Source organism: Taudactylus pleione, unplaced genomic scaffold (assembly GCF_031769625.1).
Source record: "Taudactylus pleione unplaced genomic scaffold, aTauple2 ptg000083l, whole genome shotgun sequence".
Classification (NCBI taxonomy): domain Eukaryota; kingdom Metazoa; phylum Chordata; class Amphibia; order Anura; family Myobatrachidae; genus Taudactylus; species Taudactylus pleione.
In genome coordinates this window covers 15,742,129-15,769,610 of record NW_028284485.1, presented here as the reverse complement: position 1 = coordinate 15,769,610, position 27,482 = coordinate 15,742,129, and positions in this window count along the sequence as shown.

The window sequence follows — 27,482 nt, the reverse complement described above, 5'->3', positions numbered from 1 at the left end:
TTAAAAAAAATATTATACTAAGTGATGTTGCACTAATGTTGATTGGAATCAAAATGTATAATTACAGTAACTTGACTTGTCAGAAATAAATACCAAGACGCCAATAATATAATCAAATAGTAATTTATAAAAGACACAATCTCAATAACACTATAAAATATATATAATCATGCATACAATGTATATCTCATCTGAAGACCACTTCAGAAAACCCTATACAACTGTATAGATGTGATAAATCCACAATCGGGGGTTTCCATCATATGCTATCAATTAAGGTTGTAATTTTGTAACACAGTCATATAACTCTCACTGGACTTGTACATAAGGTCTTTTTTTAGGCTTCATGAACCAGACCTCTCAAGTTGTAAAAATCTGAGGCTCACTGTCCAATAGCTGTGTTTGCCATGTATAGAGTGTGGAGTCCCGGCTTGCGGGAAGTGAACAGCCAGATGGTCCCGGCTTATGAAGCTTTTGAAGGCAAATATTTAGTCAGCCCATGACCGCCTTTTTTCCAGCCACTGTTGAAATCCACATGTTAAGGACTTTGTCTCCACATATAACTGCACAGCTCTCACTCCGTATCGTGAAATTTCCAGCTGAAGTTTAGATATGGTCCGGTAACGTAAATAGTAGTATCAATAGAAGGTATTTCCAATGTGTTTTGCTTCTATTTTAAGAAGCTTTATCTTTGGATAGTTGGTATTTAGTAGGTTTACACCAACCTAGAGGTGTGTGCTGCTATTTTTTATTAATTATTTTTTATCAATTATTATTTATTTATTATTTTCATTGTCATTATTTATTATTTATTTATTAACAGTTTTTTATATAGCGCAGCATATTCCGTTGTGCTTTACAATTGTAAACATTAATAGAACAAAACTGGGTAATAACAGACAGATATATAGGTAGGAAGGCCCTGCTCGCAAGCTTACAATCTATAGGGAAATAGGCATTGATACACAAGGATAGGTGCTATATATTGCATTTTGGTCCAGCCAGAATGCACTGTTTCTTGATGGGCTGCATGATCCATTTACACCGGAATGTCGGCCAAATGTCATGAGGATGTGAAAGAAAGACAATGTGTAAGGTTGTGATTTGGACTGTGAAAGGGGATGTAATTACATATGGAGGCTATGAAGGTTATGTGGGTGGTTCTGGGGTCTGATAAGCTTGCCTGAAGAGGTGAGTTTTCAGGGATCGCTTGAAGGATTGGGGACTAGAGGAAAGTCACATTGTGTGTGGTAAGGCATTCCATAGAGTGGGTGCAGCCCGAAGAAAGTCCTGTAACTGTGAATGGGAGCAAGTAAAGCGTGGGGATGAGAGACACAGATCTTGTGCTGAGCGGAGAGATTGGGTAGGGAGATATTTTGAAATGAGTGATGAGATGTATGTTGGTGTGGTTTGGTTAATAGTCTTATGTGTAAGTAAGAGTATTTTGTATTGAATATGGTAGAAAACTGGCAACCAATGGAGGGACTGACAGAGCGGGGCAGCAGACGATGAATGTTTGGCAAGGAAGATAAGCCTTGCAGCTGCATTCATAATTGATTGTAATGGAGATAGCCTGTTTTTGGAAAGACCAGTATGAAGGCTATTGCAATAGTCAGTATGGGAAATAACAAGTGCATGGATTATAGTTTTTGCAGTGTCTTGTGTGAGATATGGTCGAATTTTGGATATGTTTTTTAGATGTATGTAACATGATTTTGAGACAGATTGAATGTGGGGAACAAAGGACAGTTCAGAGTCAAGGATGACACCAAGGCAGCGAGCTTGTGGTGCAGGGTGGATTGTCGAGTTATCAACAGTGATAGAGAGATCAGGTTGGTAACTGTTATTGGCTGGTGGAAATATAATTAATTCTGTTTTAGAAATATTAAGATTCAGGTGGCGAGATGACATCCAAGATGAAATTGCAGAAAGACATTCAGTGACACGGACCAGTACATATGGTGATAAATCTGGGGAAGAAAGGTAGATTTGAGTATCATCCGCATACAGATGGTCAACTCTCAATTAGCGCCCTGCTTAAATTTTGCTGTGGTCATTCTTAAAAAAATGGAGTGGCCACTATGATCCGCTCCTCAGTACTGTTTCAACTCATCCAAATTTGACTAAGAAGGATACTACATTATTTTAGTTGGTCAAGTTGGTCACCAGATGTTCCCCTGATTAATGTGCATGCTCGCAATAGCAGTCAATTAGGAATTTTCCAATTGTTTCTGCTGATACTGAGACACACCGCAAAAGCCTCCAAATTGTGACCATATATATTAATACAGTCCTCTCATCTGATTTGGATAGGTCAGGTCCCAGATGATCTTATTCTTCTTTGAGCAACTCTAACATGCTTTGTAAACAATTGGCTGAGATTGGGCTCTATGAATCTTCGAAGGCATATAATCCTACTGCCAAGGCTAATATTTTTTTCTCTCACCCCCTCCAATCTTATTCTCTGATATAAATAGTTATGGTATGAATTAATTCCCAAAGTCTTTTCTTTAAAGTAAATATTGGCCCTAAGTCTGATCATTCCATTGTTTTAGCAAAGATTGTTCTTTTTGACTCTGGGTTTGCCCTAGCAGGATATTCAATGAGACTCTTTTAAAGACTCTGGCATTTAAGGAAACACTTCATACCCTGATTTTCAATTACTTTGATCTCAACTAGTCCACAAATTGGTTGTCTGAGACGTGATTATTAAATCTGCTTCTTACTGAAAGAAACATCAGACAGGTAAGCTTGCTGCTCTTTCTCTTAGGTTACAGCAGCTCAAGATAGCACACAAATGCTCAAAATCATCCATGGTTTTTGCCCAGATCCAAGAGGTTAGGGAGTAGACTGAAATCCTCTTAAGTGATGGAGATTGAGAAGACCCTATTAAATGTTGAACACTGTGACAAACCCGATGCCATGCTGGCATCCAAGATTAGAACTAAAGGCCTAATTCAGAACCGGACGCTATGCTGTGCTTGCTCATATTTAGCAATTTTTTGCAATCTACGCATGCGTATGAGTCGCAATGCACATGTGCGAACCAGCTAGTGCGATGGGAAAGTGCTCGCCCATAGCCCGCAGTCGGGTCGCTATTTTCAGTGACAGATAGTACCGTTTGTGGGTGGTGACAGGGAAAGGTGCTTGTAAACGGGGGGGTGGATGTGCAAACGCAGGCATGCCCGACCATCAGAACGGCATTTTTTTTTTTTTACGTAATTTTTATTGATTTTTACCAATATAACATCCAAAAATTGTATATAAATATATACACATATACATTTCTATGCATACATACTGTATATATTTTGTATGTATTTTTCTATATAATATAAGGGATAAAGTTTATATCACTAGCAGAATTACATATAAATGAGATAGCAGTAAAGTATAGTTATACTTTAACTAAGACTAGGAAATGACTTTGTCTGCATCTCAGGACAAACAATCTATAATATTTTCTAAAATGCCTTATATCATATAGAACAATTCTCAATAATTGTTATCTGAATTAAGTGAAAAGACGCACTAACAAGTACTAACAAGGGATGGATAACACATAAGGAAAGTCAGGAAAAACAGGGAGAGAAAGAAAAAGAAAAAGAGGGGGGAAGGAAAGAGGAATTAAAGAGATATGCCAAAATAAATTAGGCGACATTGTCTTTATCAAATTGACTAAAATTAGAGTCTAATAGTAGCCAAAGTAACAATATGAAATGGATAGGAACTACAAACCCATAACGTTTCTATTCTTGTCTCTAAGAAGAAGATAAACGTCAAAGTAGTATCCAATCCGTGTTTTCAAATAACTGAAAAATGTGGTCTTGAGTGGATTTATTCAGTGTTATAATATAAGGTTCCCATTTATCATAAATTTTTTTCACTCCTTTATTTATGTCAGGCATAGTTGACCTTCTGTCATAATATACTAATTGTAGTAATTTATATTTGACTTCCATCAAAGAAGGAGATGATCTATTAATCCAATGTACTAAAATTACTTTTTTTGCTACCGGAACTATATTAATAAATAATGAGAGTTTTGATGTTTTTTGTGTTCCTAAATCCCATTGTTGGAAATTAGCACATAAACATGCTAATGGGTTAGGTGATACATTTAGTGTAAATATGTTATTAATCATTTGGACAACTTTATTCCAAAATTTCCGTATCTTTCCACATTCCCACATGCAGTGGATAAATGTAGCATCTGTCATGTGACATTTGGGGCAAGCACCAGTTTCAGACTCAACCATGTATTTATGCTGTGCTGGAGAAATATATGCTCTGTGAATCATCCGCAAGTGTACTTCTTGCAAATATGATGATTGCAATTTTCTTAAAGTTGAATCTAGATACCTTGTTAAATTAGAAAGGTCAGGTATTGCCATCACATCTTTTTTCCATATATTATGTAATGATATCCACTGAGCAGCAGATAAATTATTAACCAAATGTGCATATAACATGTTAATTTTGTATGGGACATTAACTAATAGTTTTAAAAGTGATCTAAGAGCGATAGATTCAATGTCATTATCGGAATCTAAAGGAGCAGTAAATATGTAGTGTCTTGTTTGCAAATACATGTAAAAATGTTGTTTTGGCAAATGATACTTCTGTTGTAATTCAGCAAAAGACAATAAGGAGCCACCTGGATCAAAAACTTTGGTGATATTTGATAAACCTTTCTCTCTCCATCTAAGATAATTGCTGTTAGTCAAAGAGGGAGGAAAGGCCGGGTTACCCCATAAAGGAATGTACGGGGAATATAAATAATTACTTCATAGCTTTTTGTTAATAGAAATCCATGCATAATAAGTATCTTTAAAGATAATATTTTGTAGAATAAGAGGAGGAATATCTTTAATTTTGGAATGTAGTAATGCACTAGGGGAGTATGGTGAAAGTAATGCCCAATCCAATCGCCTATCTGTATACTCTTCTTTGTCTAATATCCAATCATTAATATAACGGAAAAATATAGATAAAGAATAACTCTTTAGATCAGGAAGACCAAAACCTCCCTTAGATCTAGTATTAGTCAACCTAGTCTGTGCTATACGAGGGCGTTTACCTTGCCATAGAAAATGTAAGAAATTTTTGTTGAGAGTTTTAATGTCTTTTAAGGACAAACCAATCGGTAGCATTTGCATCAAGTAGAACATTTTTGGAAAAATTATAGATTTTATTACTGCCATTCTCCCCAATAATGAAAGGGGTAAGGATTTCCAATTATCTAGCATAGATTTCATTTTAGTTATTATTGGTGTATAATTGGCCTCATATAAGTGTGATAAATCTGAAGTAATGTGAACACCTAAATATTTAATTGTGTTTGAAACACCAGAAAATAATTGTATAAATGGTAAAGAAGTAAAGTAAGTATTTGATCCACATATAGGCATTACCACAGATTTATGTAAGTTAACTTTATACCCCGAAATCAATCCAAAAGAGGATATGAGATCCATAACTGCTGGGAACGATTCCTGGGGATTGGAAATGAATAGGAGCATATCGTCAGCAAAAAGCACAATTTTCAAAGTAACATCACCAATTGAAATTCCCTCTACATGCGGGGACACTCTTAATGCTATGGCCAAGGGTTCCATCAGAACGGCATTTAATGGGTGTGCATAATTAGCAAAGTATTGTTATTACACACTTGACTGGTTTGTATTTTAGCCTGAACTGCCCGCAATGTTGTGGTGGGAAAAGGCTACCACAAGCACTGTGAGCAGCTCTGATGGCTCTCGATGTTCCCAATTAATCCTTCAACTGCCGGAGATGACGTGTGTTGCGAGTGGGAAAGGGGCGTCTTTATACAGGTGCAAGCACATAGTGTGGCCACTCGCTATTACTTAGTGGGTGACTTTATGCCACCCAATGTGAGCACATGATTTAAATAGCCTGCCCCTTTTAGCCAGTGAGCGGCTGTCATGCACTTGCGCGAGACCCAGCTAGCGATGGGCAATCCGGGTCTCCGGGTCTCGCACCAAAGGGGGCAAGCTGTCAATGTTCATTGACAGCTCGCCCCCTTTGGTGGGTGGGCTGGGGGGGTGGCTGCCCTAACTGAGGCGTTCCCATGAGAATGCCTGCTGTTTGGGGACGGTGCCACTGACATCACGAGTTATGTCAGTGGAAAGATTCCGGCTCTGTTAGAGCCAAAATCTCTCTGGGGCTTGCGGCCACGAGACCCTACCACAAAGGTCTCATCGCAAGCCCGATGGTCATGGTTGTCACCCACAGCTATGCGAGCGGCCAGGAGGCCGCACAAAAAAAATGTCCTGATTCAGAGCAAGTGCTTTTTCAGAGTGTCCGGCTCTGAATCAGGGCCTCTTTTCCTATTATGGTTTCTACCTTTAATTGTATCCTACGAGAAGAGGTTTCATGCTGATTTGACTCATTCCACCATAGTTGTCATCCATAAATCTAACAAGGAATCTATTAATTGTGCTAGTTATATGTCCATTTCCATGCTGAACACAGATATTTAGCTTTTTGCTAAAATTATTGCTATGTCAATAGAGCAGCAGCTTGGGAATGTCTATGAATGGTTCCTGCACAACCACAGACCCCTATCCATAGAAGATGTATGTTCATCATCAGTTGAATGTACATCTCTAAATCAGTCCCTAAGTCTTTACATTTTACTGTATCAGTGTGTAGGATGGAGTGGCCTCTCCACTGTAGGAATTGTATCTGATGAAGAAATCTGCACAATAAAATTCCTGTTTCCCTTAATATAGCACTAGAAACTAGAAATGTGTCATTTATTCAACAGTATTTCAGGTGACATCTGACTTTCAAACCTAGCAAATCAAACATGAAATCTGATATAGTAACCATAACATTTTGTATGAGCAGGAAATATTTTATAGGGAAAGTAATTAATACAAGTGATTATTTAATATTTAGTACAGTAGTCGATAACTGTGGAGACTTTATTCACCACTGGACATAGGCTATATTGGCACGTTTTGTTACAAATTTCCTGTACAATACCCTAATTTTCTTATTAGTTACTTTTTTGGAAGACTTTATATTTTTACAAAAATAACAGTTCTCTTTATAACACCCTAAACAGTAGCAATACTACCCAAATTTTAAAAAAGTGAACTGTAAATAAACAGAAGGTGTAATATTTTTGTCTTGCTAAACTTAACCAAGAAACACTTTGAGGCATCAATCTAATTCTCCAAAACAGCAAAATCATGATTATATTTGAGTCTTACCAACAAATGTTACTATGTGTGTGTACACTATCTTGCATATAATTCTCAATTGTGAAGGGATTAAGGGCTCAATTCAGACTCACACGCAGTGAAAGTTTGCAAATCTGTAATCGCACGGCAAGCCATTAGCACGCCCACTATGTACTGGCATGCGATCGTGGTGTGTATGCAAATGCCCACCAGCATGTCTTAAGATGCCCACTTATGCACATCATCTCCAGGATGTGTATGCAACCATCGGTAACATCGAGTACCATCTGAAGCAAATGCAGCACTTGTGGTTGACCTAACCCTACCGCAAGCACTATGAATGCTTCAGTGTGCAAAACAACCATGTGATATGTACTATAATGCTTTGTCTTAATTATGCATGCCTCTGAAATGGCGTTAAGATGCTCAGGCATGCCTGCATTCGCATCACCACTCCCCGTTTCCATCGACCATACCCTGTCACCACCCACAAACGGCTTCTCCTGTCACTCATTCTAGCAAGCTATCTATGCGCAGTGATCAAATGTTTCCCCATCGCATGGACTAGTTTGCGCACACGCACTGCGATGCATATGCATATGCAGAATGCAAGCATCGGCGGGCTGCGTGCAAACACAGCCTAGTGAGCTGGTGTGAATCAGGCCATAAATGAGTAGGCCAACAATCGATAAATTTAACTTAATTTTCACAGAACAATATAGAAATTTAATTGACAACTAAATACAACTTCAGACTCTCCCAATGTTCCAGTTCATAAAACAAAAATACAAAACAAGTAAGAACTCAAACATCCTGTTGTAACAAATTGCCATAATAAACTTGTGGTCACATACCTTTATAACTCAATGCTGGAATGAACAGTAGCATCAGAATCTGTCATAACAAATAAAACAATATTTTTTCCCCTTCTCCATCATTGTACTCTAATTTTTTGGGGCATAGTAGAAAGAGATGGATGTTCTTTGATGTCAGTTTGCACATGCAGTGATATCAATAGTTTCACCTGGCAATTATTATTTTCAAATTACATGTGAATCATTATTTTCAATATGGTTCTAGCAAAGAGGAGCATAGTTACTTTAGTAAAAATTCACCTAGAACATTTTGTGTTGCAAGCCATCCATGACTATGATGTAACTATTTTAAATAGCAGCAATGTGGATGGCACCAGCAAGCTTACTTTATTATTAATAATAATAATCATAATAATAATAATAATAATAATAATAGTAATAATAATAATAATCATTTACTTTTCTCCCAATAGGACTCAAATGGGTCCTTTTATGTGCGAAGAATGCGAGTTGCCATTGCAACAGCGTTAAAACATCGGCAAAGGACTGGCACCTTGCACCATTTGTGGCCCACACCAAGCCTGAATTAGCTGAATTTTGCTTGCAGCCCCATAGGGCTCCATAAAGTGCAGCCATTGCCTTGATTACTGGCACCAGCAAGATTATCTCTGCTAATAGAATTGACCCCAAAGTTTTTCCACTTGCATTTAAAAACAAACAAACAATATAAGCTTAACAGAAAAGAGAACTAAGCATCTTTATTAACATTATTAAATGCTGAGTAAACAGGTAAGTCTAAAGTATGTTTTCATAGGATTGTAGGATTCATAGGATTGTAGAGTGGAGGCCTCTCGAACTGTGCGAGGAAGTGAATACCATTATTTCAGAGTAAATCTAAATGCTCAACCCCAAATTAATTATGGAGATTCTAGATACTGCTAATAGTCCTTCTTCTATAGATCGCAGTAAATGAGCAGGGCAGTAAGGAATCAGAAGCTACTTCTTGTCAGTAAAGTTATTTTTTGGCATGCATTTGGACATGATGATTTACAAAATAAATTCTACACATTGTTAATGTACTTGTAGCAATTACATGTACAAAAAGGAAAATGAAATACAGACTTAGGGTTAAATTTACTAAGCTGAGAGTTTGGGAGAGTTTGCAATGTCTGAAGAGTTTGGGCATTTTTTCCCACTCTCAAATTTACTAATGTCAAACTCAAGAGAGAGAGCTCCTTTACTATGGGAAAATACTGGAGAGTTAGCAAACTCTCTTCAATTCACCATCAACAAAACTCGAGAACCTTTTCACTAGTGAAGACAGGATTCTGGAATTTACCAAGCAGAGAGTTTCTAAACTCTCATGAGATGGGAAAACTCTCCTGTAAAAACTTGTGAAAAAAATACACCTGCTTGTGATCTGAGAGTTTGACAGAAACATACACAGATCGCTGTGATCCATGCATGTTTCTGCCTGTAAATATAGAAAAACAATTTTAATATCAGAAAAATAATGACATAGGGTCCCCCCAAAAGTCTAACCAGCCCCAGGCTTGCCAGCCTGTCCTGGTTTCTAAAATTATGGGGAACAAAATGTGTAGGGTTCCACTGTAATTTAGAAACCAACACCAGGCTGCAGGGCCAGTCCTGGTTTTAAATATAGGGGGGAAAAATTGCGTAGGGTCTCCCTATATTTTAAACCAGCACCAGACCCAAAACATCTGGGCTATAATGCTACAGCCCAGAGACCCTTTCACTGGGGCTCCGGGGCAAAAGCAATATCAGCCCAAAATTGGACAGGCCAAGCCAAGGATCTCAGGGGAGGTGGGGACCCCCCCAAAAATGGGTCCCCCATCTCCCTTAACCCAAGGCTTGGTCTGAAGCCCAGGGCTTTTGCCTGCTCCCCTGAAGCATTGGGTATGGGGGAAATAAAGTGGGGAAATATAAGTAAACTATTGTATTTTACTTTGGTACTACAGGTGCCAGCATGCCTGCCCTTTGGTACTTGTGGAACTACAAGCATCAGCAGACAGGCGGCAACTCTACCCCCACTGTAAAATAAATAGTTAAAGAAAGACAAAACACACACACCATGATTAGTAAAGCTTTATTACATACACCTACCCATTCACACATACTTACCTATACCAGATGTTTCTGTCCCCTTCTCCAGTAGAATCAGTAGAATCCTTAATGACTGGCCCTGCAAAAAAGATTTCATACTCACCTATATCCTGGTGCTGGTCTCCACAGCATCGCCGGGACTTGGTAAAACCAAAAAACGACTTACCCGACCAGACAGGCCCACTATCTGAATGTGTGTTGCCACACTTACAGAATGCTTATGAATGCCAGATGACAGAACTGCTTGGCATTTGCATGTCCCTCCAGCCAATCAGTGGCTGCTAACTGTAGAGCGGCCACTGAACAGCTCTGGCTACTGACAGTTCCCACATGGGAACCGTCAGTATCCAGAGCCAATCAGCGGTGGCTTAACATTAGCGGCCACTCATTGACTGGGACCTACATGGAGGAGCCGCTCATTGGCTAAGTCCATGTGAGTCCCAACCAATGAGTGGTGGCTAATGTTAAGCTGCCGCTGATTGGCTCATGCCCCGACACTAATGATAGCTCAAAGCCTTGAGCTGTTATTAGTGTTACTGTAACAGCAAGCTAAAGCGTGTTGTTACAGTAAATACGGGGCCCTATTTGGATTGCTGCGGAGAACATTGTGGGACAAAAGGTGAGTATTGGCTCTTTTTTTCAGGTACTTCCAATGGATACTTTACGTTGAGAAGGGGATGTGAACATCTGGCAGCTGGTAAGTATGTGTGAGTGTGTAGATATGTAATAAATGTGTATTTTCATGGTGTGTGTTGTGTTTTTTACATATTTCTTCACAGGGGAATTACATATACCAGTGGGCCCTTAATGCCCCACATGCTGGTACTTGTGGTTCTCCAAGTACCAGCATGTGGGGGAGGCTTGCTGGGACCTGTAGTTCCACTGTAAAGACAATGTGAATTTTCTATTTTTTACACACTACACCTACACTATCAACCCACCACCCACCATTCAGGAGTGGCGATATAGCCCCAGGCTATCAGCCTAGGCCAGGGGTGCCCTGGAGAGGGGGAACCCTTTATTGGGGTAGTCCCCAACTCCCAGGAAACCCTGGCCTGGGCTGACTAGTGGTCAGGGCTGATGCTGTGGCTGGGGGGCCTGGTGAAAGGGCTCCCCTGGCTGTGGTATCAGCCCCCCACTAGAAAGGGCCCAGAGCTGGTTTTAAATATAGGGGGTACCTCACACCAAAATTTTTAACCCAATATTTAAAATCAGATCTGGCCATGCTGCCTGGTGCTAGTTCTTAAATTATGGTGGAACCTTACTCGTTTTGTTCCCCATAATTTTAAGAACCAGGACTGTCTGTCAAGTCCGGGGCTGGTTAGTCTTTTTTTGGGGGGCCCTATGTCATTTAAAAAAAAAAACAACTTTTAACCTGTTTTTTATAGGCTAGAACACAAGCAGCTTACACATATCTCACTGATATGTGCAGGCTGCTTGCACGGGAGATGTTTGCAGAGAGAACACACTGCTATCGCAGGTGAGTCATCTCCTGCAAAACCTGCTACCCAGGAAAGAAATCTCATTCTGCTTCACGATCGGACATCTCACTTTAAGCTAAACTCCCTTCTTGGTAAATTTGAGAGTCTTAGGAGCCTCAAATCACCCAAGTTTGGGTTAAGCTAATCGAGTTGAAAAAAAAGCAAACTCTCCCAGACTCGATTCTTAGTAAATGTACCCCTTATAGTATGTGTTGATCTTCATCAAACATATTTTAATAGTGCATTTATGTTAATTTCACTGTATAAACAAGGATATCTGGCCAAAGTACCACTTGGCACAATGCTCATTAGGAGTTAGCTGGTGAGTTGCAACAAAATGTAAAAATGTTCAACAAAATAAAAGCACATTCTCCATTATCAGGCCAACCCAGATCGCATTCACTTCCTTCCACAAACTGTGCTGTTATAGAATATGTTGCATTCCCATAAATAATAAGTAGTGCTATCCAGGGAAAAGTAGTTGGTGAGTGAAGACTTGATTGAGAAAGGTGGCAAACAATATCATTTCAATTGTGAAAGACACATGCATTGCAATATATAGTACTTCTACACCAATCCTTCTGCCCTCATAGGGTCCATCATCCCTTAATGTAGTGCATAAACCTTCATTATGATTAGTAGATACATATTTTTCAATGTGTTAAAAACACTACTAGCAATACGTTTTTAGAACAAATGTTTTATTAGTCTTTTTATCATGTCATTATAATATGTGTGGCTTACTAAGGATACAGAATGTTGTAATGTTTCATTAGAGAATGCATTTTTTTGGAAGTGTCAAGTTTCACTAGCTTAGCCTTCCTCATTAGAAACATTTAAGTAAAGTACAGTATGTGGCCTTGTTGTCAATTTATTTAACCACTATTGATTTTAAGTAAATGTTTCTGGTGTTACGTGCTTGTTTTTCCTCCAGCATCTCTTTTTCCCTGTGTCTGCCCATCTCTGTATGCCCTACGCCCTTTGTGTCTTTTTCTCATGCCCCCTTAGTTGTTTTCTCACCTACCACTTTAGTCTCTTTCTTACCTGCCATCCTTTTTTTTTCCTACTTCAGCCTCTTTCTATTATGCCCCCTCAGGATCTTTATCCTGCCCCCTCAGCCTCTTTCTCTCCTGCTTCCTCTGTCTCCTGCCCCTTAAGCCTCTTTCCTCTCTACACCTCAGCATGTTTTTCTCCTGCCTGTTCAGTGTCTTTCTCTCCTGACCCTTCAGTGTCTTTCTCTTGCCTCTGTTTTTTTCCATCTTACCTTTCCCGACTCCATAGGACTGTCATGTACAGATTTAACTGTACCTCAGTGCAGTGTCATTGTTTGGGTGGGTACAAGTTTGGACAGACATACGCCCAACCAGAATTTGTCATTCCACTGGTGACTGGACAGACATGTGCTTGGCAGGTGACCAGAGACAGTGGCAGATGTAGACACAAGGCATGTAAGGTTTGATTCACAGACTTGAACAATTACCTAATTTACTCAGCAGTCATCTTCATGATTTAGCTGATCCAATAGTAATATAATCATTGTATGATAAAAAAGTGTGAAGAAAATGCCTACATTTATATATGTAACTGCCTTATACGGTTATATATTGATTGTAATTATTTTATCTTTTCTAAATACATGTTATCTGGTTATTTATAACAGTTATATAGTAATTATAAAATCCAACTTACATTTTTATTTATCCTACAGTATGTTCATATTTTTAGCCTCCAGAGCAAGAATGTCTTCAGGCATCTCCTGTATGGAGAGAAGGGGCAATGGGTAATCCTAGACTTGTATACCCTAATGGGGAGTACTGTTCTGTCCTTTTTCTTTTGTATATTCTCACATTTGCTCCAGTGAGCACCTGTCATAGGTACATAGATACATTTGAGGGAACCAATAGATATGTAATTTGAGATTATACTTTTTTAATAGTTATTTGGACTGGTATGTCATATATTAATTATATTTACCCTACTATCTCCTGTGCATCTAGAACCCATTCCCCACCCCACTATCCCCCTTCCTGATTATACCATAAGTTCACCAGCTCAACAACAGTCCTGATTCAGAGATTTACGCTAATGCAATCATAACTCCATTCTCTCACGGATTGCAGTTGCTAAAATATGCTAATGCCTCAGAGGGACACCCACTGCTGTCTTCTCATATCCATCAGGTAACAAGCAACAGCATAAATATTGGTACCATCAATGAACATTGGCCAGTCACGCAGCATGTAAGCCAAGTCTTAGCAGCCGCAAACACTGCAGCTCTCCCGGCATGCAGATAGCTCTTATGTTATGAAGGTAATCACAATGGCTAATTTATGAACTCCCATGAAATGGCATTTAATGGTCTGACGTGCCTGCATTTTCTAATCACCTCCCAGTTACCACCCCCTAATGCTGACTACCTGTCACTCACTTTGTGAGTGGTTCCTGTGTATGAGAGTAAAAAAAATGCAATCTCTGCACATGTGCAGTGTGACTTTTGTGCATGCACAATTACAAAAAATCGTTCCTTTTGTGAAAATATTAGCTTTGTGTAAATCTCTAAATCATGCTCATGTGTTCCTCCAGCTTCTCCCTCTTACTAACCTCCTTCAAGAGATCCTGTGCTAGAGATGGCAGAACCCATTTCTGCATTGCAGCAAACACAAATTAAATTTAAGTATACCAAACACGTTAAAAAAGAAATATTTCCTTACAAATTAGGCACTGCAACACCTGCATTCTGCCACTAATGCTACCCTCAACAGGTTAACCACAGCTATGGAGACACAAACCTCAGTGCAGTTAAGAATATGTTCTGGCCTGGAATCTCTTGACAACTCTGTGAGGGAGTTTATTAATAATGTAGATTCATTATAGGAAAAAATTGCTACATTCTTTCCAATAACCACAGCATCTCAAGCATTAAGTAGTACGAGTCTTGCAAATGCCTCCCTCCTACAGTGTTGTTCAAGCACCAGAGGTGGCCAATCCAAAGGATGTCTTCATTATGTGTCTCATGCCTCCTTTCTGTAAAGAAAAACAGTGTTTGTAATTTATACATTAATACTACTTTTCTTTTATATTTATATATTATATCTTCATCATGTGTAGTCAAGAGAATTATCATTTACTTGTAAGATTATATTTTCTCTTTTGCTTGATAGAAGCAAAATGTTTTTTTTTATAAGATGTCATAACATTGATGAACAATAAATAGATTTTGCTTCTTTGCACAATATTTCAGCATGCATTTTAATTATGTTGGGCTCATTAAACATGAATAAGCTACACATGAGCTGATATTATCCAGCCCTAAACAACACACATAAATAGTAATAAACAGTGTGGCACAACATAATTTACACACAATTCACAATTATACTTACAGGTAAAATAGTTGGTAATGAGTGTATTCCTCATATACCTCTGTACTGTGCAACTTGTCAGGTGGTACCAAGACCCATGTGGGCTAATTGCCAAACTTAAGGGGTAATGTATTTAATGTAATAATATAGTAAGTAGTAGACAGCAGCAGAACTCAATATCTTAGACATTTTCCAGATTGTAGAGTAGCACACCACCTATCTAATGAAGACATTTGAAACTGGGTTTTCAAAAGTTTAAATTCTCACTCTAGTGGTTTTGTGAGCCTCATTATATTTGTGGTCAGCATTAGTCTGTACTGCATCAGAAGGATCAGTAGCCAGGAGTGACAGCCATAGCCTAAGTCACCTGAGATGGAACATAAAGCCTATGCATTGATAAAAGAAAATAACACACATACATCTGCACAGTAATATTATGCAAGACGTTCCCAGCAGTCATACCTTTCGCATTAAACTTCCTATTATTTATGATATCGGGATGACTGGGTATGTAGATATCATGCCATGAGCTATCATAGCCAGTTACAACTAGGGGTGTGCACTGGCCACTTTCCGTGTTTTGTGTTTTGGTTTTGGATCTGGATCTTTCTTCATGTTTTGGATCTGGATTGGTTTTTCCAAAACCACCCTTCTTGGTTTTGTGTTTTGAATCTGTATTTTTATGAAAAAAACATTAAAACAGCTAAAATCACAGAATTTGAGAGATTTTCTGCTCCTATACTGTTATTAACCTCAATAACATTAATTTCCACTCATTTCCAGTCTATTCTAAACACCTCACACCTCACAATATTGTTTTAGTCCAAAAGGATGCACTGAGGTAGCTTGATGACTGTGCTAAGCGACACAAGTGGGCAGCACAAACATGTGGCCCATCTAGGAGTGACACTGCAGTGGCAGACAGGATGGCAGTTTGAAAAACTAGGCCCCAAACAGTACATAATGCAAAGAAAAAAAAGAGGTGCAAGATGGAATTTTCCTTGGGCCCTCCAACCCACCCTTATGTTTTATAAACAGGACATGCACAATTTAACAAAGCAATAATTTTAGCGCTAGGGTTTGCCACACGACTGTGGCTGAAATGATTGATTCGTTTTGGCCCCCACAAACAAGCTGGCAATTAATCTGTCCTACACAAACTGGCTCTACGGAGGCGATGTCGTCCTCATCCTCCTCATCCACCATTTCCCTACCCTGTTCAGTGTTGTGTACATCCTCATCCTCACAGAGTATTAATTCATCCCTGCTGGAATCCACCACCATAGGTCCCTCTGTACGTTCTGGAGGCTGGTCTGCCTGGAAGAATTGATAATTCATTTTGATGAACATCATCTTCTCCACATTTTGTGGAAGCAACCTTCTAAGCCTTTCGCTAACAAGATTCCCGGCTGCACTAAACACTCTTTCGGAGTAAACAATGGAGGGGGGGGGCAACTTACGTAAAATAGAGCCAGATTGAACAGGGGACTCCAAATTGCCTCTTTTTCCTGACAGTACAGGAAGGAATTGTCTGACATGCCTACTTGGATGCTGTCACCGATGTAATCCTCCACCATTCTGTCAATGGTGACAGTATCATATGCAGTGACAGTAGACATGTCAGAAATTGTTGCCAGGTCCTTCAGTCCTGGCCAGATGTCCAAATTTGGTCCTGCCTACCCTGCATCACTGTCAGTGGGTTGCTTTGGATACCTAAGTTATTTCCTGTCAGCACCAGCTGCAGGAGAAAATGAAGAAGGAGCTATTGACTATTCACATTCCGCTTCAGCTGACAGTGTTTTCACCAGCAGGTCTTTCCACCTCTGCAGGCTTGTGTTTGCCATAAAGAGAGACACCACATAGGCTTTAAACCTAGGATTGAGCACAGTGGCCAAAATGTAGTGTTCTGATTTCAACAGATTGACCACCCTTGAATCCTGGCAAAGTGAATGAAGGGCTTCATCCACAAGTCCCACATACCGAGTGGAATCGCTCCATCTTAGCTCCTCCTTCACTTTCTCCAGCTGCTTTTGTAAAAGCCTGATGAGGGGAATGACCTGACTCAAGCTGGCAGTGTCTGAACTGACTTCACGTGTGGCAAGTTCGAAGTGCTGGAGAACCTTGCACAACACAGAAATCATTCTCCACTGCGCTTGAGTCAGGTGCATACCCCCACCTTTGCCTATGTCATAGGTGGATGTATAGGCTTGAATGGCCTTTTGCTGCTCCTCCATCCTTTGAAGCATATAAAGGGTTGAGTTCCACCGCGTCACAACCTCTTGCTTCAGGTGATGGCAGGGCAGGTTCAAGACTGTTTGCTGGAACTCCAGTCTTTGGCACGCAGTCACTGAATGACGAATGTGGGCAGAAATTTTTCAGGATACCCAAAGTGTCTCCTCCGTGTCCTTGTTGTGTTTCAGGAAATTCTGCACCACCAAATTTATTGTGTGAGCAAAACATGGGATGTGCTGGAATTTACCCAGAAGTAATGCCCGCATAATATAGGTTGCATATTCAGATATCACAAATCCCCAGGAGAGTCTAAGTGGGGTAAGCCATTGGACGATGATTTCCCTCAGTTTCTCTAAGAGGTTGTCGTCATGATACACAGCATAGCCTGCCTTTGAACAAGCTGGCATTTCTGAGATGTTGCTACTGTTGACGCTGCTGTTGTTGCTGCATAAGGCAATACATCTACCCAGTGGGCTCTCACAGTCATATAGTCCTTAGTCTGCCTGTTCCACTTGTCCATATGTCCATGGTTAAGTGGACATTTGGTACAACCGCATTTTTTAGGACACTTAGGACACTTTTTCTGACATCTCTGTACATTCTCGGTATCGCCTGCCTAGTGAAGTGGAATCTAGATGGGATTTGGTAACGGGGACACACTTCCTCCATCAATTGTCCAAATCCCACTGCACTAATGGTGGATACGGTATGCACGTCTAGCAGGCAAGGACTCAGTTATCCGCTTTGCTTAAGGATGACTGCTGTTGTACTACATTCTCCTCGCTAAGGACTGCTGGAGGGTCAATTGCTTGTAAAAGTGTTCCTACTCCCTCTCTGGAATGATGAACGACACCCAGTTGCAATAGCAGCAGCGGCAGCAGTAGGCGTAGCAATGCAGGATCATCCAGAGGAATCCTGGATAGGAGAGTCCGTCATGCCAGAGACATCACCTGCAGGGCTACTTCCGATCCTGACTAAGGAGGAAATTGACGAGGAGGGAGTTGACAGTGTGGTTTGCAGGTGCTTGGATACAACAGGAAAAAGGGATTTAGGTGTCCCTGGACTGCTTACGGTCTTAGCCAAAGTTTCTGAACTTGACAGTAACTTTTTATGAATGCACTGCAGCTGATGTATAAGGGAGGATGTTCCTAGGTGGTTAACGTCCCTACCACTACTTATATCACCTTTACATATGGTACATATGGCAAGACAGTTGTTGTCTGGATTTTGAAAGAAATATTGCCAGACCAAAGAGGTGGAATGTTTGGCATTACCATGATGGGCATTCTCATCCCACGGACAACAACTGTCTCCCCCGGAGCCTGATTTAAACAAACCACATCACCATTAGAATCCTGCTCATCAACTTCCTCCTCAGCGCAATATCCTCATTCTGTTGTACTTCTACAGTGACATCTTCAATTTGAATATCAGCAAGTGTACTGTGGTTGATCCTTCCAGCACTTGCAGAGGGCATGCAAATGGTGAAAAGAGCCACCTCTTCCCATCCAGTGTTGGAAAAGTCAGGCATCGCAAATGCCGCCACACTTGGACTCTCCTTGGGTATTTGTGATATCTTCTTAGAATGCACAGTTCTTTGCAGTGCTTTTGCCAGCTTAACTCGTTCAATTTTTTTAGTGGGAGGAGGGCTTCCATCATCATGTGAAGCTGAACCACTAGTCATGAACATAGGGAAAGACCTTAGCCATTCCTTTCCACTCCATGTCGTAAATGTCATATTGGCAAGTTTATCTTTCTCCTCAGATGATTTAAATGTTTTTTTAAGGTCATATTCCTGAACTTTGTCATTTGGGATTTTATATGCCCTCTACTATGACATAGGGAATCAGCCTTGGCAGACGACGATGATGGCATTTTATAGTCTATGTCATGATTAGTGGCAGCAGCTTCAGCACTAGAATGAAGTGGTCTTGATCTTTCCCTATTTTATTTTTAACGGACAAAGTTTTGTCCTCCATTTATGTTATATTGATATAGTTTTGTCCTCCATTTATGCGGTTATGGTGCACAAAAACACAGAAAATAAGAATTTTTGTTTTTGGGAGTGCACTTTTGGGGGTTACACCCCCCATTAACAGATGAGCCAGATGGTCCTTTTCTTATGACACAGATGCATGCTTGGCGCTGCTACTTTGTTGATGTATGTGCGGCTACAATGCACACAAATCACAAACACAGAAAAGAAGAATTTTTTATATTTTTTGGGGAGAGCACTTTGGGGGTTACACCACCCTTTAATATACGAGCCAGCCAGCCCTTTACTTATGAAACAAATCACAAACACAGAAAAAAAGAATTTTTTATATTTCTTGGGAGTGCAATTTCTGGGTTACACCACCCTTTAAAAGACGAGCCAGCGGGCCCTTTACTTATCAACTTTGTTGATGCTCATGTGGCTACAGAGCACACAATTCACAAACACAGAAAAGAAGAATTTTTTATTTATTTTTGGAGTGCACTTTGGGGGTTACACCACCTTTTAACAGAGGAGCCAGCCGGCCCTTTACTTATGACACAGGCGCACAGTGGCAAACACAGGATTTCTAGAGGGGGGTTTTCAAATGCGTGATTTCAGAGTGAGTGTGGCCAGTTCATGAAGAGAGCATAATTACCACTTATCCAGCTTTAATATGCATCTTACAAAGTGTATTGTGTGTCATAATTCCAGCATATACAGGACCAGCAATCACAGTAAGCCATTAACTGCTGCAGTAGGGCCATCCTGTCTGAGCAGAATGTTTTTATTTTAGATGTGGGCACATTCCAGCCATGGGAGCAAGTCCGGGTGTCTGGGGGAGCAGCAGAAGAACCTTGCACTGCCCTGGACATATATGTAAATATTGGGCTCTATAGCAGTGTATCCCTAACAGTGCATGTTTTCCAAATCCCCTAAATACATGTTAAAAGATACACAGGTGGTGCTATTTATTTTATTTATGATACTGAGAAGAACATGCAGCACTAGTAAAATTCTAATATATTGCTATTTCAATTGTGGTCATTGTGTAGGCTGGGGAGGGGGGTTTCCAGGCAGACAGAAACCCCCCTGCATTTGCCTATGCCAGCCAGCCCTTTACTTATGACACAGGCGCATGCTTGGTGCTACTACTTTGTTGATGCACGTGCGGCTATAGCGCACACAATTCACAAACACAGAAAAGAAGATTTTTTTTAACAAGTTTTGGGAGTGCACTTTGGGGGTTACACCACCCATTAACAGACGAGCCAACTGGCCCTTTACTCATGACACAGGTGCACGCTTGGTGCTGCTACTTTGTTGATGCACTTGTGGCTACTGAGCACACAATTCACAAACAGAGAAAAGAAGAATTTTTTTTGGGTGCACTTTGGGGGTTACAGCACCCTTTAACAGACGAGCCAGCCGGCCCTTTACTTATGACACAGGAGTACGCTTTGCACTACTTTGTTGATGCACGTGCGGCTACAGCGCACACAATTCACAAACGCAGAAAAAAATAATTGTGTTTTTTGCACTCGGGGGGAGCACCCCTGATGCACAGATCACCCCCTGGACAACACTGCATCACCCCTTTAGGACTACAGCCTTTATGGGACACTGCACAACACAGCCCAAGCAGCCCTACAGACTTTGGAGTGGACACAACCCCTATGGACAACAGCAGCACAACACAGCCCAGCCAGCCCCTATGGACTTTGGAGTGGAAACAGCCCCTATGGACAACAGCAGCACCGCACAACACAACCCAGCCAGTCCTAACCCCCACCCTTGCTCTTCACTGTCCACAGCTGGAGTGAAAAATGGCGCAGATGCGGGGACCTTTTATAGAATCCAAAACCCACAAAATCTGACAGCGGGATGATGATGTTTTGCATGGATTTCAGATCTGAGTCAGGCGGGAAACCTGGAGCTTTACTCCGATATGACTCGGATCGGGGGGACTCGGGTGGGTTCGGATTCCATAAATCCGAACCCCCTCATCCCTACTTACAACACATTATGTTAATTTCTGCATCACAGACCAATTACATATTGAAGGAAAGGGCACGAAGCCTGATTATAGATACATGCATCCTCTGCCTAGGTGGTCTCAGCCCAATACTGGTATGTGTGCAGTTTTATCTCCCAGGACATTAGGCATACCTGTGAGACTATAGCATATTACCCTTAGCTCATGCCATTGTGACTCCTGGCTAGGTAAGCTTATAAAGGTATATGCTTGGACCTTAAGGACAAACAGTGTCTGGTAAAGAAGTTGAGAGAATGTGGGATGGGTAATGCCCACAACTGATTGTCTAGCAGAAGTCTCTCAATAGAATAAAGAGAATACAGCAATTTTTGCAGTGGTGATACAGCATGGTAAGGTGCTGTGTCAGACTATATCCAATGTCTTATTAGGTCATACAGATACATTAAGTTGTTATGGTTTGGATATGAGCACATTATCATACTGAAAATTCAGGTAGATACTAACTCTAAAGAATCTTGGCCTGGTATCTGAAGTGGAACTTGTTCATACTGCTGCTGGTGTACCTCTTCTGTTTTAGCTGCCTTAGGTAAAAAATATGGGCTCTACATGTTGTTTCCTAAAAATATTGCCTTTAGCCACAGTGAAGCATATGGTTGTCACCCTTTTTATAACCATCATGATAAAGCCTGACACAATATTGTAGACTGTGTTTTTAGATCCTGACCTGCCAAAAGCAAGTAGATGGTTTTGCCATAGCTTTTTAGCTGTTTCCAAAACCCACATAAAAAATAATGTTGGGCTACTATACTTTTCATGGTAAAAACATTGATGGTGTTTCAATGTTCTTTTGATTTTTTAATGTCTGGAATCTCAGTATGTTTCTGGCAGTTTAGTCTGTAGTAAATCTGCAGGATAAAAATGACAGATAATTGATGAAAATGCAAAATCACAGTTTAGTAAATTTATGCTATGGAGTCATATTTTCAAGCTTTATATTGGTATGCAAATTTGACCATAAACTACACTGGTGGTGAGGAAATAAATACTTATTGAATTTATTGTGTTATCTTCATACAATCTGTATACACCAAATAAACAATTTTAACATGAAAAGTGAAGCTGGCTTTGTCTTTTTAGAGTAAGAACTCACAAGAGAAACCCTCCTTTTTAAGAGTTGCATTTATTTCTTACTACATTTGTCATTACTTGTTCTTGATGAATAGAATGACCATCTTACTAAAGAGTGCAAAGAAACAAGTAACTGTTCAGTGCTATTTCAGCATAAAGGGTTGGGGTCTAGTACATCTGACAAAAATGGATGGTCAGACAAGTAAGAGCAAACCTTAAGTCAAACATCAAAGGAAAAAAATATATAGAAATACACTACACCTTACTTAGAAAGACAAACTAAAGGAAAAGAGAAATTATAGTATGAAAGCAAAATAAGATTAGATCTTTAGCTTGAAGAATGGGAAAAACCCAAATCCATCTCTAGGGAACAACAATGAATCAGATCTAATCTTATAGAGATGGGAACTAAGCAGGAACAGATCTACAATGCAATAGTAATGGTTCTGTTCTGGATGTGTCTGAAACTGTGAAATCTTGTTCAGAGCAAACAATTGCAAAGAAAAATAATTAGAAAATACTACAAGGTTATCTGGATGTTATATTATTCTTTATTAGGTTAACTCTGTATCAAACCTATATTAATTTGTATCTCTCTAACCGACTTTCTTTAAATAAAAGCATATTGTTTTAAACTTTTATTTCCTCTCTGCAAAGTACGTACAATTTTCAGTCGCTTTCAGGCAACCAAATATCTTTAAAATTTCCAAAATGCAGAATGTTTTCTTATGTGATATTCAGGGGTGGAAAGAGAATTTAAATTGGCCCTGGAAAAATTTCAGAAAGTTGCCCAACGTATGGTCACTGAAAGAGCAACTGACAAACTTTTTTGCACACCTGAGGCATGGCCAAATAACGGGGCATTTCCTTTTGAGAAGGTCCGTGTCATGCGAAATACCGTGGCTGCAAGTAAGATGGGAGGGTGTCAGTAAGATGGTGGTGGTTTGGGGAACACTGTGTCAGTAAGATGGTGGTGGTTTGGGGAGGGTGTCAGTAAGATGGTGGTGGTTTGGGGAACACTGGGTTGAAGAAGGGGGAGACTCACCAATGGGAGCACTTACCTGGAAGTGCCAGCATCCAAAGTTACAGCAGCCTACCGTGCTGCACCTCTGGTTTTAAAGGGAACTGAGGGATTTTTGGAGCCTGTCTTCTCACCTTTAAGTTGATCATTACAGTAGATACATTTGCCATCAATCCAGTGTCCTGTCCATCCTTGGTCCGAAGTGAACCCGGTATTTGAGATAACATCGACTCCTGCTGGGAGGCAGGAGCTGAGGTCCAGGAGCTGGGTTGAGAGTGGCATTGTTCGGTTCGGTACAGTACAGTGCAGTGCAGAGCAGCATGGAACAGCCCAGTTGGGTGGGAGAGTCTCAGGCAGCTGCCTAAACAGAGACTGCTGAACTGATTGGAGGTAGGGCCTCTCCAGCTCAGTGAACATGAGTTGAGGCCGTGCCGCCTCAAAATCAGCACTGGCCAGGGCACAGTTTAAAAAAAAAAGATTTTAGTAGCCCCAACATCGTCCGGTCCACCGGGGAAAAGCCCGTTGACGTTTACAGCCAATGCGCCCATGATGATATTAAATTAAAAAAAATTGTGACCCTTATCATTTGTGTCTGTGCATCTACTTTCATGTTTCAATACATGAAACAAATAAAATTTGTGCAAACTAATAGGCAACAATAACTCAAACACCTTCAAAGCGAAAAATGTAAGAAAATATAAATTGGACATTTCACAACATCAAAGACGTAATAATATATATATATATATATATATATATATATATAATTAAAAATAGTTAAAGGTGTTCTGAGTCCAACCTCATATTAAAGCCAGTTCCTTATCCTTTGAACATCAATTGAAGGTGGCAAAAGCACTAGTACTGCAGCTCTCCGTAAAAAATCCCTGAATCCCACAGGTAAAGAAAAATATACAGGGGGCACTCTATAGTGCATAATAAATCACAATAAAACCACACTCCCCGCTAAGTAATATTCATACCAACAGTGAGATAAAGATAATTATATCACCAGACTGATGAAAACAGCATTGGAACTCATAGAACTCATAGAGTGAATCGCTAGAGCTGCTGCTGCAGATAATCTGTAAGACGGGTAATCAGTCTCCCATCTCTGCTCACACAGCCTGAATGCCAGTTTCATGATCAGAGAGCACAATCATCACTAGGTCATCAGACTATATATATATATATATATATATATATAAATATATATATATATATATATATATATTCCACAGACAAAAACCTTATGATTTCACATGTCCCATTAAGCCTGAATGTGTACAATGAATGAGATGGATGTATGGAGTGAGAAGGATGTTGGAACACAGTGACATGTTTGTGGTGACTGAATTGGAAGATTGTGGGCACTGAGTGGGATATGGGAGCCACATAACTGCGCAGACATCAGTTGCATAGACTACATGTGTGTATTCCAATGAGCACACAATTCTGTGATTTAGCAGCTCCACTATTTTGTGAGTGACAGCAATCTCACTTTGTGAGAGTGCTGAATATGCAATTAACCACATGGTGTCATGGCATACCATATTTGTATTACGCAAGGAACACGTCCATTAAGAAGTCAGCCTTAATGAACGTAACATCATTGCTTTTTTGAGTTTGAGTGGCAGAAATTCAATAGGTTTTGTGAATTTTCAGATAATGTCTAAGCAGCCTTAATGGGACATGTGAAACCATAAGGTTTTTTGTCTATGGAATTTCATAGATTTTTTATAATTTGTTAACCATCAGACGAGCAAACCAGGGCAGGGCAGGGCAGGGCAGTAGAACAAAAATAGGTACACTATCATGGGTGGAGGAGCAGAGAGCACACTGGAGGTGTTTTAAGAGTGCAGAGGGAGAGATGGCTGTGGGGGCAGGCTTTAGGTGTGGAGCAGTGGCAGCAATAGGGCCGTGCGCAGAAGCATCAGTGGGTGACAGAATGGCTCACTGGTGCTGGGCATGCACCTAAGAAAATCAAATCAGTAAGACACAGATGCATGGACATATCAGTGAGATCCATCCATGCATTGTTTTAAAAAAATAATGTGTAATATACAAAAAAATGATGTGCCCCCACAGCACAACCAGCATCAAGCTTTGGAGTCCCAGTGTTGGTTGTGCTAAACACAGGGGACAAACAATGTAGGGGTTCCCTGTATAAAGCACAACCAGCACCAGCCTAATCAGAGCCAGTCCTGGTTACCAAAATACAGGGGACAAACTATGTAGGGGTCCCAAAGAGAATTTTGAATGGAGGGGGCATTATGTTTAAGGGGCTACACCTAAAAAGCTATTGGAGTTAAAGAGCTGAAATTTTTCATGGTCTGGTAGAATTGTTGCTTGGTGCTGCATTCCAAATTTCAGGGCAAAAACATAAAAATTGAGGACTTGGGAGTTTTCTAAATTTGTATTTGTCAGTTTTTTCTGACACTCAATTAGGACCACTTTTCTGCTGTTCTCTGTAGTGGATTTTTGGGAAGGCATAACTTAGGGTAGGGGATTAATTTAGACTTGGCGTTTGTTTTATTAGGTAACTATTGTTCAATGGTATGTGCTTTTGGGGCTTAGGTAATTGAGTAAGTTACAGTTTTAAAACTATTACCCCACAAATCCACCATTATAGAGATAGGAAGTTTCAACTTGATATGCAGCCTCAGTAGGAGCCTCCATCAGATGTACTCACTGTGGCTTCACTTGGGAGCACCAAGATGGCAAGTCAGTGTGGGTGGTAGTGGTGGATTGGCTTGGGGTAAGAAAGCAGCCATAAGTTATGGCAGAAACCCAGGGGGGAAGCAGATGTTAGCTGTGGCCAGGAACCAGGGGCATTAGTAGTGACAGTTGGGCAGGCAGTTGGACTCGGAGGAGGTAGTTGCAGACAGATGCAGGCTTGGATCTGAAAAATCCATTATACCTGCATCTGTGTATAAATAAACTCAAAACCATGGATGGGATCAGTAAGATCCATCTATGCTACTATGATTAAAAAAAAATAACCTTTGAAAAAAAAAATGACATGGCCCCCTCCCCAAAGACAACAAACAGCAATGGGCTTTGGAAAGCCAGTACAGGTTGTGCTAAATACAGGAAACAAATGACATAGGGGTCCCATGTATGAAGCACAACCAGCACCAGGCTTTTCTGAACCAGTCCTGATTGCCATAATATGGGGGACAAATGATATAGGGGTCCCCCATATTCAGCTCAACTAGCACTGGGCTCTGAGCCAGTCCTGGTTCTGAAAAATACAGGTGGGAAACTACATAGGGTCACCCTGTATTAACTAGAACCAGCACCGGATTCTTTCTAGCAGTGGCGGTGATGCTACAGCCAGGGGAGCCCTTTCACTGGGCCCCCCAGCTGAAGCCTAACCCCTGCCAACTAGTCAGCCCAGGCTGGGAATCACTGGGAGCTGGGGACCCCTCTACCCAATAAAGGGGTCCCACTCCTCAGGGCACCTCAGGCCAGGCTGATAGCCCGGGCCTATCCCCAGCACCCCTGGACTTTGGGTCCTGGGTTGATTATGTAGTGCAATGCATATGAAATTATAAATATTGTTTTTTGCAGTAGTACTACAGGTCTCAGGAGGCATCCCCACACACTGGTACTTGGAGAACCACAAGTACCAGCAGGCAGAGCATTAAGGGCCTCCTGGTACCTATAGAACTGCTGCAAAAGAAATATTAAAATAAAACAAATACAGTTTTTAAAATTATTTTATTTAGCGAGACTTTCACCTGGGGGGTGGCAGCCTTTAAGCTCTTTTTAATGGCTGCTGCTTCCCCCTGGAAATCTACGGCGACTTCACCTGGATGGTGGTGGCCTTTAAGGTCTTTTTCCTGGCCGCCACCCTTCCAGGTCTTCCACGGCATCTTCTGTCTTCGATAACTCTTCCTGTTGCCTCCCAGCTGACAGACTCTGAGTGGCTGGTGCCTCACACTGGTTGTATATAAGCCAGCTGAGGTGGGCAAGGTGATGACGTCGCAAGCCTTGATTGGCTTGCAGCGGCCAACTTTGAATTTTAAAAATGGCGCTGAGGCGCCATTTTAAAAAACGGCACGCTTGGTTCTCACCATTGAAGTCAATGGTGAGAACAGCTCACTGGCTGAGATGCAGAAGGCTCACCTCCCTCAG